Consider the following 17,550-nt stretch of genomic DNA (forward strand, 5'->3'; position numbering starts at 1 on the left):
ATTCTTGCTGACAACTGGGGTTGTACACTGGAGCACCTGCACATGCCCTCCATGTAACTTGGGCTTTCTAATAGTTTGGCAGTCTAAGGATAATAATTTTTACCTGGCAACTCTGGAGACTGAGGGTGAGTATTTCAAGAGGCCCAGGAAGGACCTGAGAAATTTTTATGGTTGGGTTCAAAAATGCCAGAAAGTTCATTTCATCTCCTTCTATTGGTTGCAATTGGTTAATCACTAAAACTAGCCCAGGCTCAAGGGAGGAAAATTAGACTTGTCTTCTAAATTGAAGGAGGAACAACTAAATATGGCATCTCTAAATTCAGCAGAAATTGTCCTTAATTTACTATAGTGATCATATTAAAGGAAAATCATTTAGAGAAAATAAATGCACAATTATATTCAGAAAGGATCAAAGATTTGAGAGGCTTCAATATGAAGGTCTAGATTTGGGAAGGTGCTTGTGATAAAACTTAGAGACCACCTACAGAAAATTGCAGAGGCCCAAAGATGGTAAGACTATCTAGAATTACAAGGAAAGGAGTATTAAATTTAAATGGATTTGCTGGGTTTGGTGGTGCATGTTTATAATACCAGCGGCCAAGGCAGGAGAATCATAGTTTCGAAGCCAGTCTCAGCGACTTAGTGAGGCTGTAAACAATCTAGTGAGACCCTGTCTCAAAATAAAAATTTAATGGATTTAAGGAGAGTCATGCTCTTATTAGAGGTCTGGAATATGTCCAAGCAAAAAAGTTTCAATAGCTATCTTGGATAGCACGGGAAAAGCTGATAAGGGCTATTTGGGGTAGCAATTGACGGTTCTGTTATTGGTGCTCTAAGTTTTATACGTTACAGCAATCATCAAATAGGAGACAGCTGGCATAAGAGATAGTGAGGCCACAATCTGGTTCTGCTAGGTGTAGAAGAATTTACCAAGTCTACGGCCTCTGTGTTGTTTCTGTGTTAATATGGGATGCAAAATGGGTGCAAAACCCCTTTTTTAGTCACTTGCCTTAATTGAGCAAGATTAAAGCTGAAGTAGAACAAAAAAGCTGGTCTGTCTGTCCCTGCCATCTTTTTTTCCTCCTCCTGTAAAGGAGGTTAAGAAACGACCCATTGCCTGGACGGTCTCATGGCATATGTTACACTTTCTTATCTGCTCTCATCTCTGTTTCACTTGTGGCTTTCTGTTTGGTGAAGGGCTTAAAAATCAGAGGAATTTGGATGATGATTAGAAAGATGATTGTAGAAACCCACGAAGAACTGATTAAACTGAGAAGTTGTAGGGAGAGGAGGTCATGACAGATGTCGGTGAGAAAGTAGTGGTTTGGAGGTCAGTGGATGGAAACTGTGAGAGAAGCAGAAAAACTGGGCTGCAGAAGGAAATCCATCTGGGACAGCGGTTTTAGATCTGCATTGTGGTTCTGTGAGAGATTACTGGTAGCTCCCAAAATAGCAAAAATAGGTGCAGCAAGTTAAGAATCATAGAGGCCCTGTGTGATGTAATTTTCTTTATTTATCTGCAACTGAAGTCAACTTTGCTTATGATCTCCCATTTCCATCTGTTGGCAGAAACAAAAAATCTCATTGATTAAGAGTCGTTTCATTTCTGCTCAGTGTCTTTGGGGGTAATGACACACTCTATTCAGAATTCTTTCCCCTCCTATCTTTGAGGGTGGTGAGGATGAGGGAGATAGAGGTGATTAAGGGGTTGTCTTGCTCTGTGGGGAGGAATTCAGGTGTGTAGGGTACCCTGTGGTCTTATAAACTTCAGCTGAGATCATGTTTGTCCTGACTGTCTCAATTGCAAGAATTCTTCCAGAGGTTGATCCTCTTGGCCCTTCATAACCCCCCTTGGAGGGTTTGGTGACTCTTGGCTATTTCACTCTGGGATGCCCTGGACTTGGTGGGGCAGCCTGCCCCTAGGCCCAGGTAGCTCTGCGGCTAGGCATCAGATCCTGATGCCCTTGGCAGTGTGATTTTGTTTCAGGTGTATTATTAGAGACTCCTCCCACAGAGGTGCTCGGGACCCAACAGCCTGACAGGTGGGAGAGGGGCTGGAAATCTTCAGGGGATGAGGTCTCTCTTAAGGAAGGTGGCATATCAAGATGTCAGAACAATGTGTGGAGCTGAGAGCACCGCAGAGAGTGAAACTGGGGTGATGGTGTCCCCTTCCGCGGGACTCCAGGTCAGAGGTGAAGTGAGGCATGTGCCTGTACCAGGTGTCTGGGAAAGGAAACAAAGGGAAGGACAGGGAAAGGGCCTGGTGTGGCTCTGTGAAGGAGGAGGTGGCTTCAAGAGCCCAGATGAGACCTTCAACATTATCAGGTGAGAAAGGGAGGTCTTCAAATCCTGTCACTGGAGTGGGTACCTAGGAGTCCCACCTGGGTATAGAGGCCTGAATGTCTAGCAGGATATTTGGGGAAGGGAGGGGTCAACCCTGATAAAAAGGAAGTCCAGGTGCAATGGCATGTGCCTGTAACCCCAGATACTGGAGAGGCTGAGGTCGGAAGAACACTTGTTCCTTGAGCCCAGGAGTTCAATGGTAGCCTGGGCAACAGAGCAAGACCCTAGCTTAAAAACAAATAAAAAGTATAATTTTTATTTTTAGTTCTTTTTTTTTTGTCCTTGGGGACTGGGGATTGAACCAAGGGGGTGCTCAGCTACTGAGCTATATCCCTAGCCTTTTTATTTTTTGAGACACGGTCTCACTAAGTTACTTAAAGCCTCACTGAATTGCTGAGGCTAGCCTTGCACTTTCGATCCTTCTGCCTCAGTCTCCTGAGTTGCCAGGATTACAGGAGGGTATCACGGTACCTGGCAGAAATGTAATTTTTATTTTTAGATTATTACACTAATTAATTTCACTTTCTACTTGTAAATTGATTTTATAAAAAGTCTTTCACTACATAAATGGTAAGGCAAGTTCATGTTTACCAACCTAGGGCTTCTGGGTTGGTTTGCGGCATCAACCCAGGCCTACCTACTTTAGTTTTCATTGATTAAACCATGTGACCATGCCTGTTGAAGTGCCAATCAAGATGGACTATTCAGTGTACCGGAATCACTGTGGGAGCTGAAAGGAACCCTGACAGCACAATGGAATCACCAGGAAGCTTTAAACACACTGACACTTAGTCCTCAGCCCCAGAAATTCTGACATGACTGATGTAGGCATGAAGGTATCAGATCTGCTTGGTCTGAGTGCAGTGAAGAATGTGAGAACCATCTCTATTTAGATGAATACTGAGGAATGGGACAATTAGTGGATCTTCATAATACTATGTCACTACCAGATTTTAGCCTGTTTTTTTTTTTTTTTTCAGAAAAAGGAGTCATCTAAACTTATGGGAATAGAAAAAGAAATGAGCAATTGGCATCATGCCAGCTTTCATGATGAATTATGGCTGTAAGTTTCCTTATGTCCAATTCTTGGGTTCCTGAAGGAGTATTTCAAGAGATGACCTAGGGAAACAAGAACCTGTTCTGTTTGGAAAGGAGGCAGGAAAGGGTGGTGTGTATGGAAGGAAGGAAGGAATCATTTACTGAACAGTCTCATGGGAGAGTGGTCCATTAAGACCTGGAGAGAAGCTGGAGGGTCCAGACACTTGCTGGAGGCATGCGGAATGGAAGTTGAGCAGGTTTCAAGCTCCCCCGCTGATGGGCTAGGCACTGTCCCAGCTCCCCAAGTGTCCTCCCCTCCCCCACGCAGTCCTGAAAGGCTTCTTGCAGTTTTCTCGGTGTGAATTCTCATTTGCAAAGTGAGCTGGTGGGAGTGAGAAGTTTAGAAGAGTACTCATTCTGGCATCTAGATCAGAGCTAGATTATAGGGTTCCTAACAATAACAATAAAGCCAGCAGATGACGCCGGCGTATTTTCGATTATGTGCCTGGCACTGCTTTCTAGGTATTAGCCCGTTTTCTCTCTCCAACCACTCCACCAGATGCGGGCTGTTAGGATCCCTTTTCACAGAAAAGGCAACCGCGATCCAAAAATGCGGTGACTACTCCCAAGTTCACAAAACCGGTCCCAGAAACCTGACCAGGTTCCAGACTCTGAAGCCGGAACGTGAGCGTTGGCCTCGGCATCAACCAGTCGCCAGCTCAGTTCTCATGGGTGGTAGAGTGTGGTCGCGATGGCTAGGTAAGTTGTCAATTTTAATGTTGTGGGACCCCCTGCCCGTGGCCATCCAGGAGCAGGGCGGAGGTCTGGGAGTGCGCACCCGCGGAACCCCGGCAGGGGCGCGGGGACCACCCGGGAATCCCAGGGCCGGGGAACGTGCGGAAAGGGCTGTGCAGCCTCGCTGCTCCCCGAGACTGGAAGCCGCCCGGGTGGCGGCCGAGAAGTCTCCGCCCGCTCCACGCCCCCGCGGCCGCTGGGCTGGAGTTGGAGCCGCGCCCGCGGTTCCGGGCCGGGAGGACGGGCGGAGCTCTCGCCCAGCGCCCGGAGCCCACTCGCAGCCCCGGCCCGGAGGAGCGGTGGAGGCGCCGGCCTGCCCCGTGCGCCCCCCGGAGCGGCAGGAATGTGACCGCCAAGCGTCCGCGCCCCGGAGCACCCCGCGCGCGGCTCCCAGGGCTCTGATTTAGCTGGGCTCGGCCCGGTCCCAGCACCAGGCACGGCGGCAGGCCCAGGTAGGAGAGACCAGGACAGCCCTGGGGGTAGATGGGGGTGGCAGGGGCAGTAGCCTTGACACTGGTGTTCTTACCTTGGCTGTGAAAGTCTGTGTGTAAGAAGGTGATAATGGTTAAGTGTGTGTGTGTGTGTGTGTGTGTGTGTGTGTGTGTTTCCTGTGTGAAAAGCAGGAGTAAATTCGAATGCTTTTGGGAACCCACGGATCCTTCTTGAAGTTTGTTTTAGGTGGGGATTTGTAAATTGCTTCCAGGTGTTGTGATCCGGTCAAGTTCAACTGGTGTTGGAGGAGGGGTTTAGGATCAGACGTCAGTCAGTGAGCAAGATTAGGGGTGAATGCTCTAAATGCACGGGGTGGGGCAACTTGTCCTCCCCAGATAAAAGATGATCCTGGGCAAGGTAGCTACAAATAAGTAGACGGTAAGCAGACACTCATTGTTTACAGCAAGTGTGCCCAGCACTTCAGAGTTTATATGGCCTTTATATTACTGTCCTTTTATCCTCCCAGTAGTTTTGTAGAGAAGGTTGGACGATCATCCTTGTTTTACAGTGGAGAAAGCAGAAGCTTAGAAAGGTGATTAACTTGTTGGGGCTCTGGCATCCTGAAGGAGCCTACCATCTGTGGTCTTCAAACTCCTGTGTCTTCTGTATTACCCTCTGTTGGCCCCTAGCAGTCCCTGCCTGCCAGGGCTTTCTCCTCTGCACTGCCAGGAGGGAGAGAGGCTACTGAGGAGGAACATGAACTCGTGGCATGGACGTGTCTCAGTGTTTTCCTGGGGGCCTGGGGTGCTCATCAGATGGGCGCATTCCTGTGGTTTTATCTCCACATCCTAGGAACTAAGAAGGGATCCCATGCACTGGACCACGGATGGTATAGAGAAAAGGGGAGCTGAGGTTCATCCATCATTGAAATGTGATGTCTGGAAACTGGCTTAGTACTGGGCTTCTGTTTAAAATGGGACTCTGTGACTATGAGTTAAGGAAAGTCGGGGTGGTGCTGGGGACATTTGACATTTGTTATCTCTTCCCACCGAATGTACTAAGTAGCTATTGACATCTCTTTTCAGTCACTCTAATTTATTAGTATCCTATTTAATATGCCATTTACATCATTCTGTATTCAGACCCTGTGCCAACTTTTGGGCTAAGCAGAAACATAGTGCCTTTGGGGTGGATTTGATGGGGAAGGGAGGTGGACCCCGACTTAGTCTCTTTGAGCTGTCATTCTGCTTCACTGGAAGGGAAAACTCCCCATGGTCACTGCTTCCTAGGTTGCCGTGCAGTTCGAGAAAGGATGTTTGACCTGAATTCTGATGTGACCTTGGCAGGGCAGGACCAAACTAATCATTTCTAATGGGCTTCTCTGTGCCCTGTGTATCATAATATGGCCTCAAGATGTTCTTTAGGGTTCTGAAACGTATAACACCTTTGAGCAAATTCTTCACCATTGGAAAAACACCAGTTCACATCCAACAAATGTTTATTGAATGCCTCTTTATGTCAGGGACTCTAGCAAGTTCTGGGACTAAAACAAGGAAAAGAATAAATGAAAATTCCTGTCCTCTGGTGGATGTATGTCCTCCTGGCAACTAATAGGACATCCAGAGTCTCTCTTCAGAAAGGGGTTCTTAGAAATCTTCTTCTCTACCCAGAGTGTGGGTACCTGGACTATGCAGGGGACACTATTCAGCATCTCCAACCAGAGGGTGAGGAGGTGATCACAGATGGAGCTCTGTGGTTCCCCAAGGAACAAAAATGGTGCCAAGATGTATCCCATGGTTTGCTTGTGTATGTGGACTAGGACAGATGAAAACACGCCATTGGAAAATATCTGTAGGAGGTAGATATGTGTCTGTCACCTGCAACCAAGACTCTGTAGAGGGAGGATCTCATTTGACAAAGGGGAAGCACTTACCACTGCAGGGAAGCTACCATAGCCCCAGGGATGGGGAATCGTAGAGATCCTCATCATCTTAAGCAACACAAGGGTCCGTTATGAACTTGCCCCACTTCAAAGGGGAGAAGTCATCAGGGGTACCTTTGTCTCACTGGCTGTGACCCAGCCCCACAGGGCTGGTGCTTGGTTTGCGTTTTCCTCTTTGTGGTTGTCAGGTGGGCTGGTGGAGTGGCATGAGGATCTGCAGCACCAGCAGCTTTGTTCTCTGAGAACATGCTGCGGCGGTCTCCTGGGCACACCCAGCACCTGGGAGCATGCTAGTGGGACCCTGGCACCAAGTGATCTCATTGAGTGTTGAAAGGGGCTGGGCTTCTTCAAGGTCTCTGCTCACCAGCATACCTTTGAATTCTGTGCTGTCTCCTCTTCATGCATATTCCACCACAGGCACACATGTGGCAGAGTAATGGGGACACTTTTCCATCTCCACCTGTTTTAGGAAGGATTTACAAGATGCCACAGATTAAAAATAGGATGAAAGAAAAACAAGAGTGGAGATGAAGTGGAACCTGAAATCAGGCTAGAAATGTAACATGCACACCTTGCTGACTTAGTTGCATGTAAAGTATTCCAAGCGGGGCTGCCAAGGTAAGTCTGTGTCTCAGTTCTGCATGTTCCTACCTCAGTATTGCCAGAGACACTCCTCAACATGCAGGATTGGAAGCCAAGCAGGATCTGCATCAGGCTGCATTAGGCACTGGTATTTTGAAAACCCTGCAGGTTCTTCTCATAGTAGAAAAGATTGAGGAGGTAAATATGCTTTCTTGCAGGCAGTAGGAATTTGGAAGGTCTCAGCTGTCAGTGTTTTCAAGATAAACGGAAAATGTTTGGGAGAAATAAAAACATTCTTGATACAAAGTCAAGTAGAAACTTTTTCTTGAAGATCTTCATTAAAGAGGCGAGAAGAGCAAATTTCAGGCCACCTTTTTTTTTTTTTTTAAACACATAGTATCTTTATTTATTTTAAAAATTTGTTTTAATTATACATGACAGTAGAATGCACTTATATACTGTGATGTATCATACATAGATGGATATAATTTCTCATTTTTCTGAGTGTACTTATTGTAGAATCACATTGGTCATACACTCACATACATACATACAGTAATGTCTGTCAGGCCGCCTCTTGAAATGGTCTGCCTGGAAAGCTCAGTTCCATAATCATGATTTGGCTGGGTGTTAACAGGAAGGGTCTGTCCAGCCTGGTCTCTGCTCATCTGGCTTTCCAAATTGAGGAACTTCTGGACACCTAGAAGTACAGTAATGCCTCCTGCACAAGAGTTAAGTAAAAAGTTAGATGTTGTCACTTCCCGTCAGTGTTTCTTACCTCATTGAAAACCCAACACCCTCCTCTTAATGCAAATATTTTTAACACCCATTAACAATTGTGAAATGATATGTAAAACTTACCTCTACTGTAATTTTTAAAAATGGATAAATACCTACATGTAAAGAAGAAATAAAAGTAATTTGCATTAAAAGTATGTACTTTAGCTTGTAGATGCTTGGACTGAGCCTAACTAGAAACTAGTGAGGTCCCCCAGTGCTTTATGCAGACTCACTCTGTGGTAGCATGGGACAGCTCAGAGTCCTTGGAAGTGAGGAGGTGATGACCTTGGTCAAGGTCTGAATGGTAGTCAAAGGTCAGTCTTTTCTTAACTTCACAGTAGTGGCATTCCTAAAAAATTTAGTATGTATGGAAATTATGGCAACAGTATCTGGGGTCTGGGACTCTGCAGATCCCAACTTGAAAATCAAAGCTTGTTTTTGCCTGCCTGGAAGGATCGGTCAATTATTGTTTGTGGCATCTTGTGACAGTAATCATGTCTTGTGTGCCTCATTTTTCCCTTTTGCTGTTAAACCCCACCAGCCTTAGTTGAAATCACCAGTCTCATGGTTTTGAGACTCTGTGATAGCTGATATCAGATTTCTTAGCAACTCCTGAAAACTCTTCGGCAATTTTTATGTTATCTTCTTATTTGTATGCCTCCTTGATGATAGAACACAACAGTATACATTTTATATAAATATGGATTGATTTATGAGCTAGACTGAAAGTGTTGGCATGAATGTCTGTGGGACATCTATGGTGGGACTTGGAAACAAGGCTTCTGTGAGCAGGCTGCCTTGTGCTATTCTAGATGTCTAGCATCCATGGCCCCCAACACTCACCAAATGTACTGTGATCCCCCAAAGTATCCCCTTCCCCACAGTTTCTGAAATGCTCCCCTGGGGGTCATGCCTGCCCTGTTGGGAATGGAGGCTTCCCTGCATAACTTGGTGGTGAGAAACATGGGTCCTGAAGAAGCAGGGCACTGGTGAGTAGGGGAGAAGTTAGCCTTCCAGGATGCACTTAGGGTCATGATTAAAGGATGGAAGGTAGAAGTGATAGAAATCAGAATATGGTGGGAGCCGCGTGCGTGGGCAATGACTCTGAAGGTGCAGGAGAGAACCCTGGAGGGTGGCGGCTGTGGTCTGTCTTGGTGGAGTATCCCAGGTGCATACAGTTGTCTGGTTTATGCAATTGTACACATAAGGCGTGTGTGTCTCACTATATGTACATTTTACCCTCAATGAAAAAATCATACAATGGAAAACAATGTGGACATTCCTGTGGAGAATGCTGGGTCCTCTGGGACTCTGCAGATCCCAATTTGAGAATCAGAGCTTGTTTTTGCCTGCCTGGAAGGGTCTGACCCATTCTTGTTTGCGGCGTCTTGTGACAGTAAACCATGTCTCTTGTGCCTCATTTTCCCCATTTGCCGTTAAAACCCATGTGCCTTCATTGAAACTGCAAGTCTTGTGGTTCTGAGACTTGTGATAGCTGATATTAGATTTCTTAGCAACTCCTGAAACCATTTTGGCAATTTTTACGTTATCTTCTTATTTTATGCATCCTTGATGATAGAATTTTTTTTTTCCTTTTTCTATTTGTATGGGTTAATAAGCCAAATCAGCTAGGCTTTTGGATTCATCTGCTGATAGGAAGATCACCAATCTGGGTGAATCTTGGGCTTTCTGAAATAGCAAATGAGTTCTTTTTTCCCTCTTGTTGAAGTGGTTTTGTTTGCTCACGATTTTGTACAACTGATTCTTGTGCCTATCCTATTGAAAGTGCAACTGGAGTTTTGGAATGTCTGTGAATGACAATGTGTCCTACTGTCCAGAGTGGAAATGGTCCTGTTATGCTTGGAGCACACCATGGTGGTCCTCAGACTTTTCCCTGGTCATTCCCACCTCCTCCTTCTCCATTCTGAGTCTGGTCACGCGATGGACTTGTTGGTAGTTGGAGTTAGGTTACTCTGTCTGTCTTGTCCACTGGGTATGAGTTCAAAGGGCCCTGATGCTTCTGTTTCTATGGGATGGTGTAGAGATGACTGGGCATTGATTTAGCATAGCACCACTTACATTTTACCATCCAAGGACTCACTCTGAGAAGTGAGAAGCATATGCTTTACCTAGTACTCCAAAGTAGCTCAGCTTGGGGGATATTTTTTTGATGCCTCTTGTTTTATCCTGGGCAGATTTTAAAGCCTTTTTCTTCCCACTTTACAGTATAGCCATGTTTGTTCTAATATAAAAATAATAACTCTCCCAAGAACTCTTTAAGTAAAAGTGATGTCCAGGAGAGTAGACTGGATTCCTGGCTGTCTGTAGATCCTCCTTGCAATATGTGGATTCTGGTTTAAGAATCAGGGGCTTGTGTAAGTATCAAATTCTAACATCTACAGATAGATGGTTTGTGGCTTTTTATGTTCCTTTTAGCTCTATCTTTCAAATGAATGTTTTTGGTCTCCAATGTTGAAGACTGTTGAATATGAATCCAAAACAAAGGTGTAACAGTAAAATGTCATAGTTATGGATTTAGTTTTAGAACAATAATTCATTCCCTTGCATTTCCAGTGACTTTCAACAGAACATGTAGCTTATGACATTTCATAAGCTAAAGAATATGACTCACTCTCAGTCTCTTCTGAGGTCTGGCCAAATTAGTTGCAACCTCATTCCCTGAATATTTCTCCACTATACCAAGTCTATACATACCATTAATGTTTGGACTGAGAGGTTGTATTAAATGATGCTGAATATGTATTTATGGAAAGGTAGAAGTGTACACTGGAATGAGATGGCAATGTGGAAAGTTTGTGCTATGTTTCAGTGTGTCCCTAAAGTTCACCTGTTGGAAACTTAATGCACAATGCAACAGTGTAGGGAGGTGGAGTCTAAGGGGAAGGATTAGGTCCCAGGGCTCTGTTCTCAGGAATGATAATGTCATTATCCGGGAAGTGAGTTCACTATTGCAGGAGAGGATTTGTGATGGAAATGAATTTAGCCTCTCCTGCTTGCTTGCTCACTCCTACCCTCCTGCCTTTCCACCTTCTACCATGGGATGACAGCACAAAGTTCCCTAGTAAATGCTGGCACCATGCTCTTACTCTTTCTTCTCAGCCTCCTGAACCATAAGCCAAATAAATTTATGTTCATTATGAATTACTCAGTTTCAGATATTCAGTTGTTGTCTCAGAAAATGGACTAAGTATGGTTAAGATTTTCTTACAAATTTCATATTTGGGGATTGCCTACTTCAGATCCTGGGGAGGAGAGAGTTTCCTCTTGCTGTCTACTCACTCTTCCTGGGTTTATGTTGAGATTTAAATTAGAGGTAGACCCTGTACTTGGGAAGGTTCTGCTATGCAACTCAACAAGTATGTCCCTTGGCATGGTGAGGAGTCTAATAGGGCAAGATGTGCTTACTGGGAATCTGGACCCACCAGCAACCCTCTTGACCAAGCTTCAAGTAGCTGTGACCCCTGAAATCCTCTCTTCAAACAACCTGGATTCCAGTTCCAGAGCTATACAGGTCTCTTTCCAGGTGATCTCCATGTACTCCACTGCCAGTGTATCGGACTGATTTGCAGAGTGGCTAAGCAGGGCTGTGTGGAGAAAGGACTCAGACGTGCAGACTGGCATGTCTACGTGTGTGCATGCTCAGGGCCCCTCACGAGAGGGAAAAAAGGAAGGAGAGGAAGTAGCTCGATACAGCATGAGCTCAGCCAGTGCTTGGACACCGAGCCCTGGGTGCCTCTGTGCCAGGCTTCCAGCAGGGGATCCATGCTTTGTGTATCCTCAGCATGTCTGACATCACCCTGCACGTGGCTTCACATCATCTGTGGTATGTCTGATGTGTAGCATCTCACTGGTGCCTGACTTCTGTTCTAGAAGGCAGACTCACAATGTGGGGGAATTCCTCAAGAGTATGGGAAATTCCTCAGGAATAAGAAGGTGTTTAACGGATACAATGTGGCCACCAACACAAACTTGGGAAAAATGCCCCTTCCCCCTACACTGGGTCCTTTGCCCATGAAAGAAACAGGCTTGGGGTCTTGTGACAGCTCCTCTGTCCCCACTTGTCACTTTTTTTGTGCCTACACTGGGGAAGGAGTTTTTTGCAGAGGGACAGAAAATGTTGGATGGAGTCAGTTCTTCCTGGAAGGGAAGTTTTGGGGGAGGCCCAATATGTTGTTCATTTTTAATTCTTATACTTAATTTCTAGTTTTGTATGCTTTCATGTTTTATGTTTTCAGTTTCTCATCCTGAAGCTAGTAGTATCTTGGTCTGTTTTAAGTTGCTATAACAGAGTCCCTGAGACTGGGTAGTTTATAAACATTAGAAATTTATTTAACTTACAGTTCTGGAGGCTGGAAGTCCAAGATCAGGTGGCTGCATCTGGTGAGGGCCTTATAATGCCTCGTAACAGCAGAGAAGTGGAAATTCAGGAGACTGCATGTAGAGGAGATAAGACATGGGGGAGGACCTCGCTTTATAATAACCTGCTCTCAGGGCAGCTAATCCAGTTCCACAAGAAAGAGGACTTCACTTACTCCTGTGAGAATTAACCCAGTCTTATGAGAGCAGCATTGATCTCTTAACATCTTTTAAAGGATCGTCCCTCAATATTGCCACAGTGGCCATCAGATTTCAACATGAGTTTCAGAGGGGACAAACCATATTGGAACCATAGCAAGGAGGAAATTGCTTTATGCCTCAAATGTGTATTTTCTATTTAATGCCCAATAGCTTTGTATGTACCATGTGCCACTGCATCATGTGATACACTGATGTTCCCAGATGTGGTATAGTCAGCAAAGAACAATGGGAACCATACTTGTCTGTTGGCTTTCTTGTGTGTGATTGCCAAACAAATCGGGGTACACTTCAGTGAACCAACAAGGCTGGTTGGGGTGGAGGGTGACTAGCTGTGGGCTTCTGGTTACCTAAGGCCCCAGAGGGCTAGCCATCAGTGTCTTGGTGTCCCCCTCCCCCGACCTTGCTAAAAGCTGCTGTGCAGAGGTTATTCTCCAGTACATTCATGTCATCTATGTCGTAGACCTTGTACGCAGGATATTATGGTGTATTAATTTATTGGGTGACTGAATCTCTTTGCTGTCCTTGGTTATTTTATTTTGTGTGGTAAATTCAATTTGAAAAATAACACAGTGGACTAAATCTGCGACTTTGTATTTATTGCTGATGTTTTCTGAAGATAATATTTTGCATTTTACCATAAACCGCTTTTACGATGGATATGGATCAGTTGCCCCTGAATAAGGGAGGTCTTGTTTACCCAGTGTTTCTTTGCCTATTAACAGTTTTCCAGCCGGGCATGGTGGCACATGTCTGTAATCCCAGTGACTCAAGAAGCTGAGGCTAGTGGATCCAAAATTCGAAGCCAACCTTAGCAATTGAGTGAGGTCATAAGCAACTCGGTGAGACCCTCTTTCAAATTAAGAAAAATAAGAAAGACTGGGGATATAGCTCAGTGGTAAAGTGCCCCTGAGTTCCATCCCCAGTATCAAAGTGTCAAAGAATGAACGAATGAAAGGAAGAGTTAGTTCTTGGTCTCCAGCTCTCTCCTCAGAGTTGTTCTCATCACCAATTCTTTTGCCAGTCATCTGGGCATGAGCCCTTTATCTCCTTAAGAAGAATTCTACCTTTTCCTGTGTGATTTCTGGTCTATCTCTAGACCCCAGCGACCCCAGTGCCATTTCTATTCTCCAACCCATACTCAGTAGCCATACTCCTTGCTTTCCTTGACTCTAGGCCACGTTTCCGTCCCTATGTGTCCCATACAAAGATGGCGGTTGGGTGGGGTGGCTTACTTCCTTCCCTCCTTCCTTTCTTCCATAAGTGTTTACTGAGCTCCTACCAGATGCAAGTGTGATGGCACCCTCCTCCCAGATCTTTGTTTGCTTCTTAGAGTCAACTTTGAGTTGGTTGGAAGTCCCAGATGCCACTGGACTGGATGAGGAGAACTGAATGGAGACATCCTAGAGGGCACTGTGACAGGGCTAGGACCAGAGCTAGGACCAGAGCTGAAAAGGAACAGAACAAACTGGAAGATGACCATAGGAGAGTGGGCGGGCAGAGTGTTGACCTCATCCCAGGATCAAGAGGATGGAGGTGGGGAGTGCGTCATATGCACAGGGACGTCCAGTTAGATGGAAACTCAATCTCGGTATGATTCCCTCAGCTGCAGAGAGGTCTCTAGGGCACCACCTGGAGACGCGGAAGGCTCTGTCCTAGGGTCCTTGGCATGGAGAAACTGGGAAGGCTGGAGGTTTGGGCAGTGCATTTCAGAGGAGTAATAAACACGGAGGGTGGGTGTGCATGGCTCAGCAGTGGGTAAGCAGTTGGCGATAGTGAGTATAAAAATTCTTAAAGGAAGTTTCTGGGTCCAAAACGAAGAAGAAAAGTGAAGCAGGTTTGGACTGTGGGGAGTCAGCCTCTCTGTTCGAGTTTTCTTGAACCTGCCAAATAAATTCATCCCTCGTCAGCCTTCTCTTCTCCCCCAATCTTTAATTCCCTTGTGACTTTATATAATACCCTCAGCTGCAGAGGTGTCTGGGACACCACCTGGAGATGGGAAGGCTCTGTCCTAGGGCTGGGAACAGGAATTTCAGGGAGTCTTCCCTGTGATAGGATTCATGCTCATGAGCCACTGAGGTTCTGATGGCTTAATGCGATGTACCTACTGTCTCCGAAGGATAACAGGAACAATCGGTTGGGATTTAGTGTGTCTAGTCTCAGCAAAGTGCTTAGCATTGAATTTGTCAGGCTGCTTTTTGGATGGATATTAAAAGGTCTATGTGGCCTCACAAGTTTGTTATGGGCCCAAGGAAATGACTCAGACATGAAAAAAAAAATCAGTCTACAAAATATTAAAAGAAAAACAAGGGGATGATGGTGAGGTAATCTATAGGACCGAACAGCAGGGCAATCTAAATCAGCTTTTATGAAGTTATTTTAAATTATGCAATATGGGGTGCAGGTCTACTGATACACTTGATATAAGGAAGATCAAGGACTTGGAAAACAAGTGTGCTGGTCTCAAAAGGGGCTGTTCATTTTCTCTGGCCTCTGGCAAGGCCTGAGGCCTGGTAGTGAGCTATGACACCCCCAGAGGACATTTGATTCGTTTCTGCATCCATGTCTGGCAAAGTGCGTGTGTCTCAAAATAGTTCAGGGTTGTAAGACCCTCTGTGTTCCCCACATCTGTGACTTCATTTCCTAAAAGGGTTCCGTCCTCAGGGCTGTGGGACACAGATCTTTTAAACATTCAGCTCGTTTTTGTGGGCACAGAAGCCTTTCCCACCTCTGTTGGGGTCCTGGCAGCAGCTGTGGGTCCATCAGGCCTCTAGATTCAAACTTCATCCTGTCCTCTTTCTTCCCCAGGTAGACACATCCCCTAAAGATGGTGACTCCCTCCTGAGAAGCCGGACCACTTCCCACAGGAAAAGGCCTTCTCCAAGGTAACAGGGCTGGGTCCCCCCCGGGATCCCCCTGCTTTTTCTCATAAATTATTGAAGCCCTCCACCCTTAGCTCAAGGTGAAGCTGACATGACTTGTACTCTAAGCAAACATAATTTATATTTCTTGGCCCACTTTTCTTTGGGAGAATCTCTGTGGTGCTATCAGATTGAGTTTTACTTTGTAACTGGCATTTGAATGTTTGTATATATTTAGGAGGTCCTATCATTTGGGTGGGCCTGGAGGTCATGAAATTCAGTGAAAACAGCTGGGTACAGAAAGACACACACTGCATGATCTCACTCATATATAGAAGCTAAAAGAGTTGATTTCAGAGAAGAAAGAGCAAGACAGTGGTCCCGAGAGACAGGAAGGGAAGGGACAGGGCAGGTAAGAGGAAGATTTTATCAGATATTTGAAGGAGTCTATGACTCAGTTGAGAGCCACTGTCTGCTCATGTTTTCTGGTCACCCAAGCCCCACTGCAGCTGTGAACTCTAAAATGATGATTCCCAATGTGGGAACAGAGCTTTCCTCAATTCTACAACATTCCAGGCCTTCCTGTCCATTTTCCACTTTTCTTTCACTTTACACCCAAATTCTTCTCCTCTCCTCCTCCTCCTCCTCCTCTTCCTCCTCCTCCTCCTCCTCCTCCTCCTCCTCCTCCTCTTCCTCTTCTTCTCCTTCTCCTTCTCCTTCTTCTTCTTTCTTTTTGCAGGACTGGGGATAGACTCAGGTGCTCATGTGGATTAGGAAAGTGTTCTATTGCTGAGCTACATCCCTAGACATTAAAAAATTTCATCTTGAGGCAGAGTCTCACTAAGTTACCCAGGTTGGCCTTGAACTTGGATTCCTCCTGCCTCAGCCTTCTGAGTAACTGGGATCATACCTGGCTATGTTTGAAGTTTTGATTTTGGCTAGAGACAACACTGCTGGCCTTGTCCCAGGAGATCTGGGCCTGGTTAGCACCAGTGACATCCTCTGATCTCCTCTGAGCTGTCTGGGGGTCCCTGAGCCTGTCCTCCTAACCTGGGCAGCCCTCCTTGGCCCCCAGTCAGCCTGCCATCCCCACCCTTGTCCCCAGGCACACATCTTTCCCTGCTGGATGGCCTGCCCTCTCGTCTCTCATGTGGACCTTCATGGTAGCCTGTCCCCCGCTCTTGTCACTAGGTTATATTCCATCCGGGTGCCAAGATTTCCAAAAAGAAAACCTAGCCACAGCCCACTGCACAATATAAAATCATGAAGTGATTTTCTGCCATCTTCAAATGACCGTCCAGCTCCTCGGCACACCCTTCATGTTGGGGCACTTTGGGACACTCCAGTTGCACCTCTTGGCACCATCCCATGTGGACCCAGGCGTGAAGATAGTCATGATATAATTGCTCAGTGGGGCAGCAACTAAATAGAGAAATGAATAGATAACCAACAACATTTCCCCAACACCTGCCTTTGTCTTCTGACTGGCCATGCGATTCAGAATAACTAACATCAGAGGGACCTTGGCAGATACTGTTTGTTCTGAGCCCTTTCACTCTGGCGATTCATTTCATCCTCATAGCAACCATCAATGACAAATACTGTCATCAGCCTCACTTTGTCATTTGGGGGCACTGAGGCATGGAGGCTGAACTTCTATCCATGGTGCCCTTGTGTTTGGGGATCCCCGGCTTAAACAGCCTCTCAACTCCTGGCACTAGGAAGCCAGTCCATGTCAGCTCTACCTTGGAATTTCTGTGTTGTCTGAGGGTATCATGGGGTTTGTGTTGATTTTTTTGTGGGGGGTGTATTATCAGGGATTGAACTCAGTGCTACTCGACCACTGAGCCCCATCCCCAGCCCTATTTTGTATTTTATTTAGAGGGATGGTCTCACTGAGTTGCTAAGCGCCTCTCTTTTGCTGAGGCTGGCTTTGAACTCACCATCCTCCTGCCTCAGCCTCTCGAGATGCCGGGATTACAGGCCTGTGCCACCACGTGGGGCTTGTGTTGACTTTTATTGGGAACACATCTGGGTGAGTTCCTCTCTGATGCTTTCACTCCCCTTGGTCATGTGACCGTTACTGCCCATCTCTAGGCTCAGTGCTGACCCGTTGACCCCTGGGTCCTAGGGACTGATGTGGATTCTGGACGGCTCCTGGTGAGGGGAAGGGGGTTATTC

The 17,550-nt window shown here is 46.0% G+C and overlaps 1 protein-coding gene across 10 annotated transcripts in view; it reads left to right on the forward strand.

Annotated features, from left to right (window-relative positions):
* The window catches only part of IL1R1 (interleukin 1 receptor type 1), a gene marked incomplete at its 3' end in the record, with an annotated part of 75,263 nt that overhangs the window by 26,694 nt on the left and 31,019 nt on the right, over positions 1-17,550 (forward strand). For 5 of the 10 annotated variants that reach the window (XM_081263875.1, XM_081263877.1, XM_081263873.1 and 2 more), the window contains one exon: positions 15,317-15,393. Of the gene's footprint in view, positions 1-3,658; positions 4,141-4,384; positions 4,656-15,316; positions 15,394-17,550 lie in introns of those variants that run through there. The other 5 variants (XM_081263881.1, XM_081263879.1, XM_081263880.1 and 2 more) reach the window with 5 other exon arrangements.

This window comes from Spermophilus citellus (genome assembly GCF_964194105.1).
Source record: "Spermophilus citellus genome assembly, chromosome: 13".
Classification (NCBI taxonomy): Eukaryota; Metazoa; Chordata; class Mammalia; order Rodentia; family Sciuridae; genus Spermophilus; species Spermophilus citellus.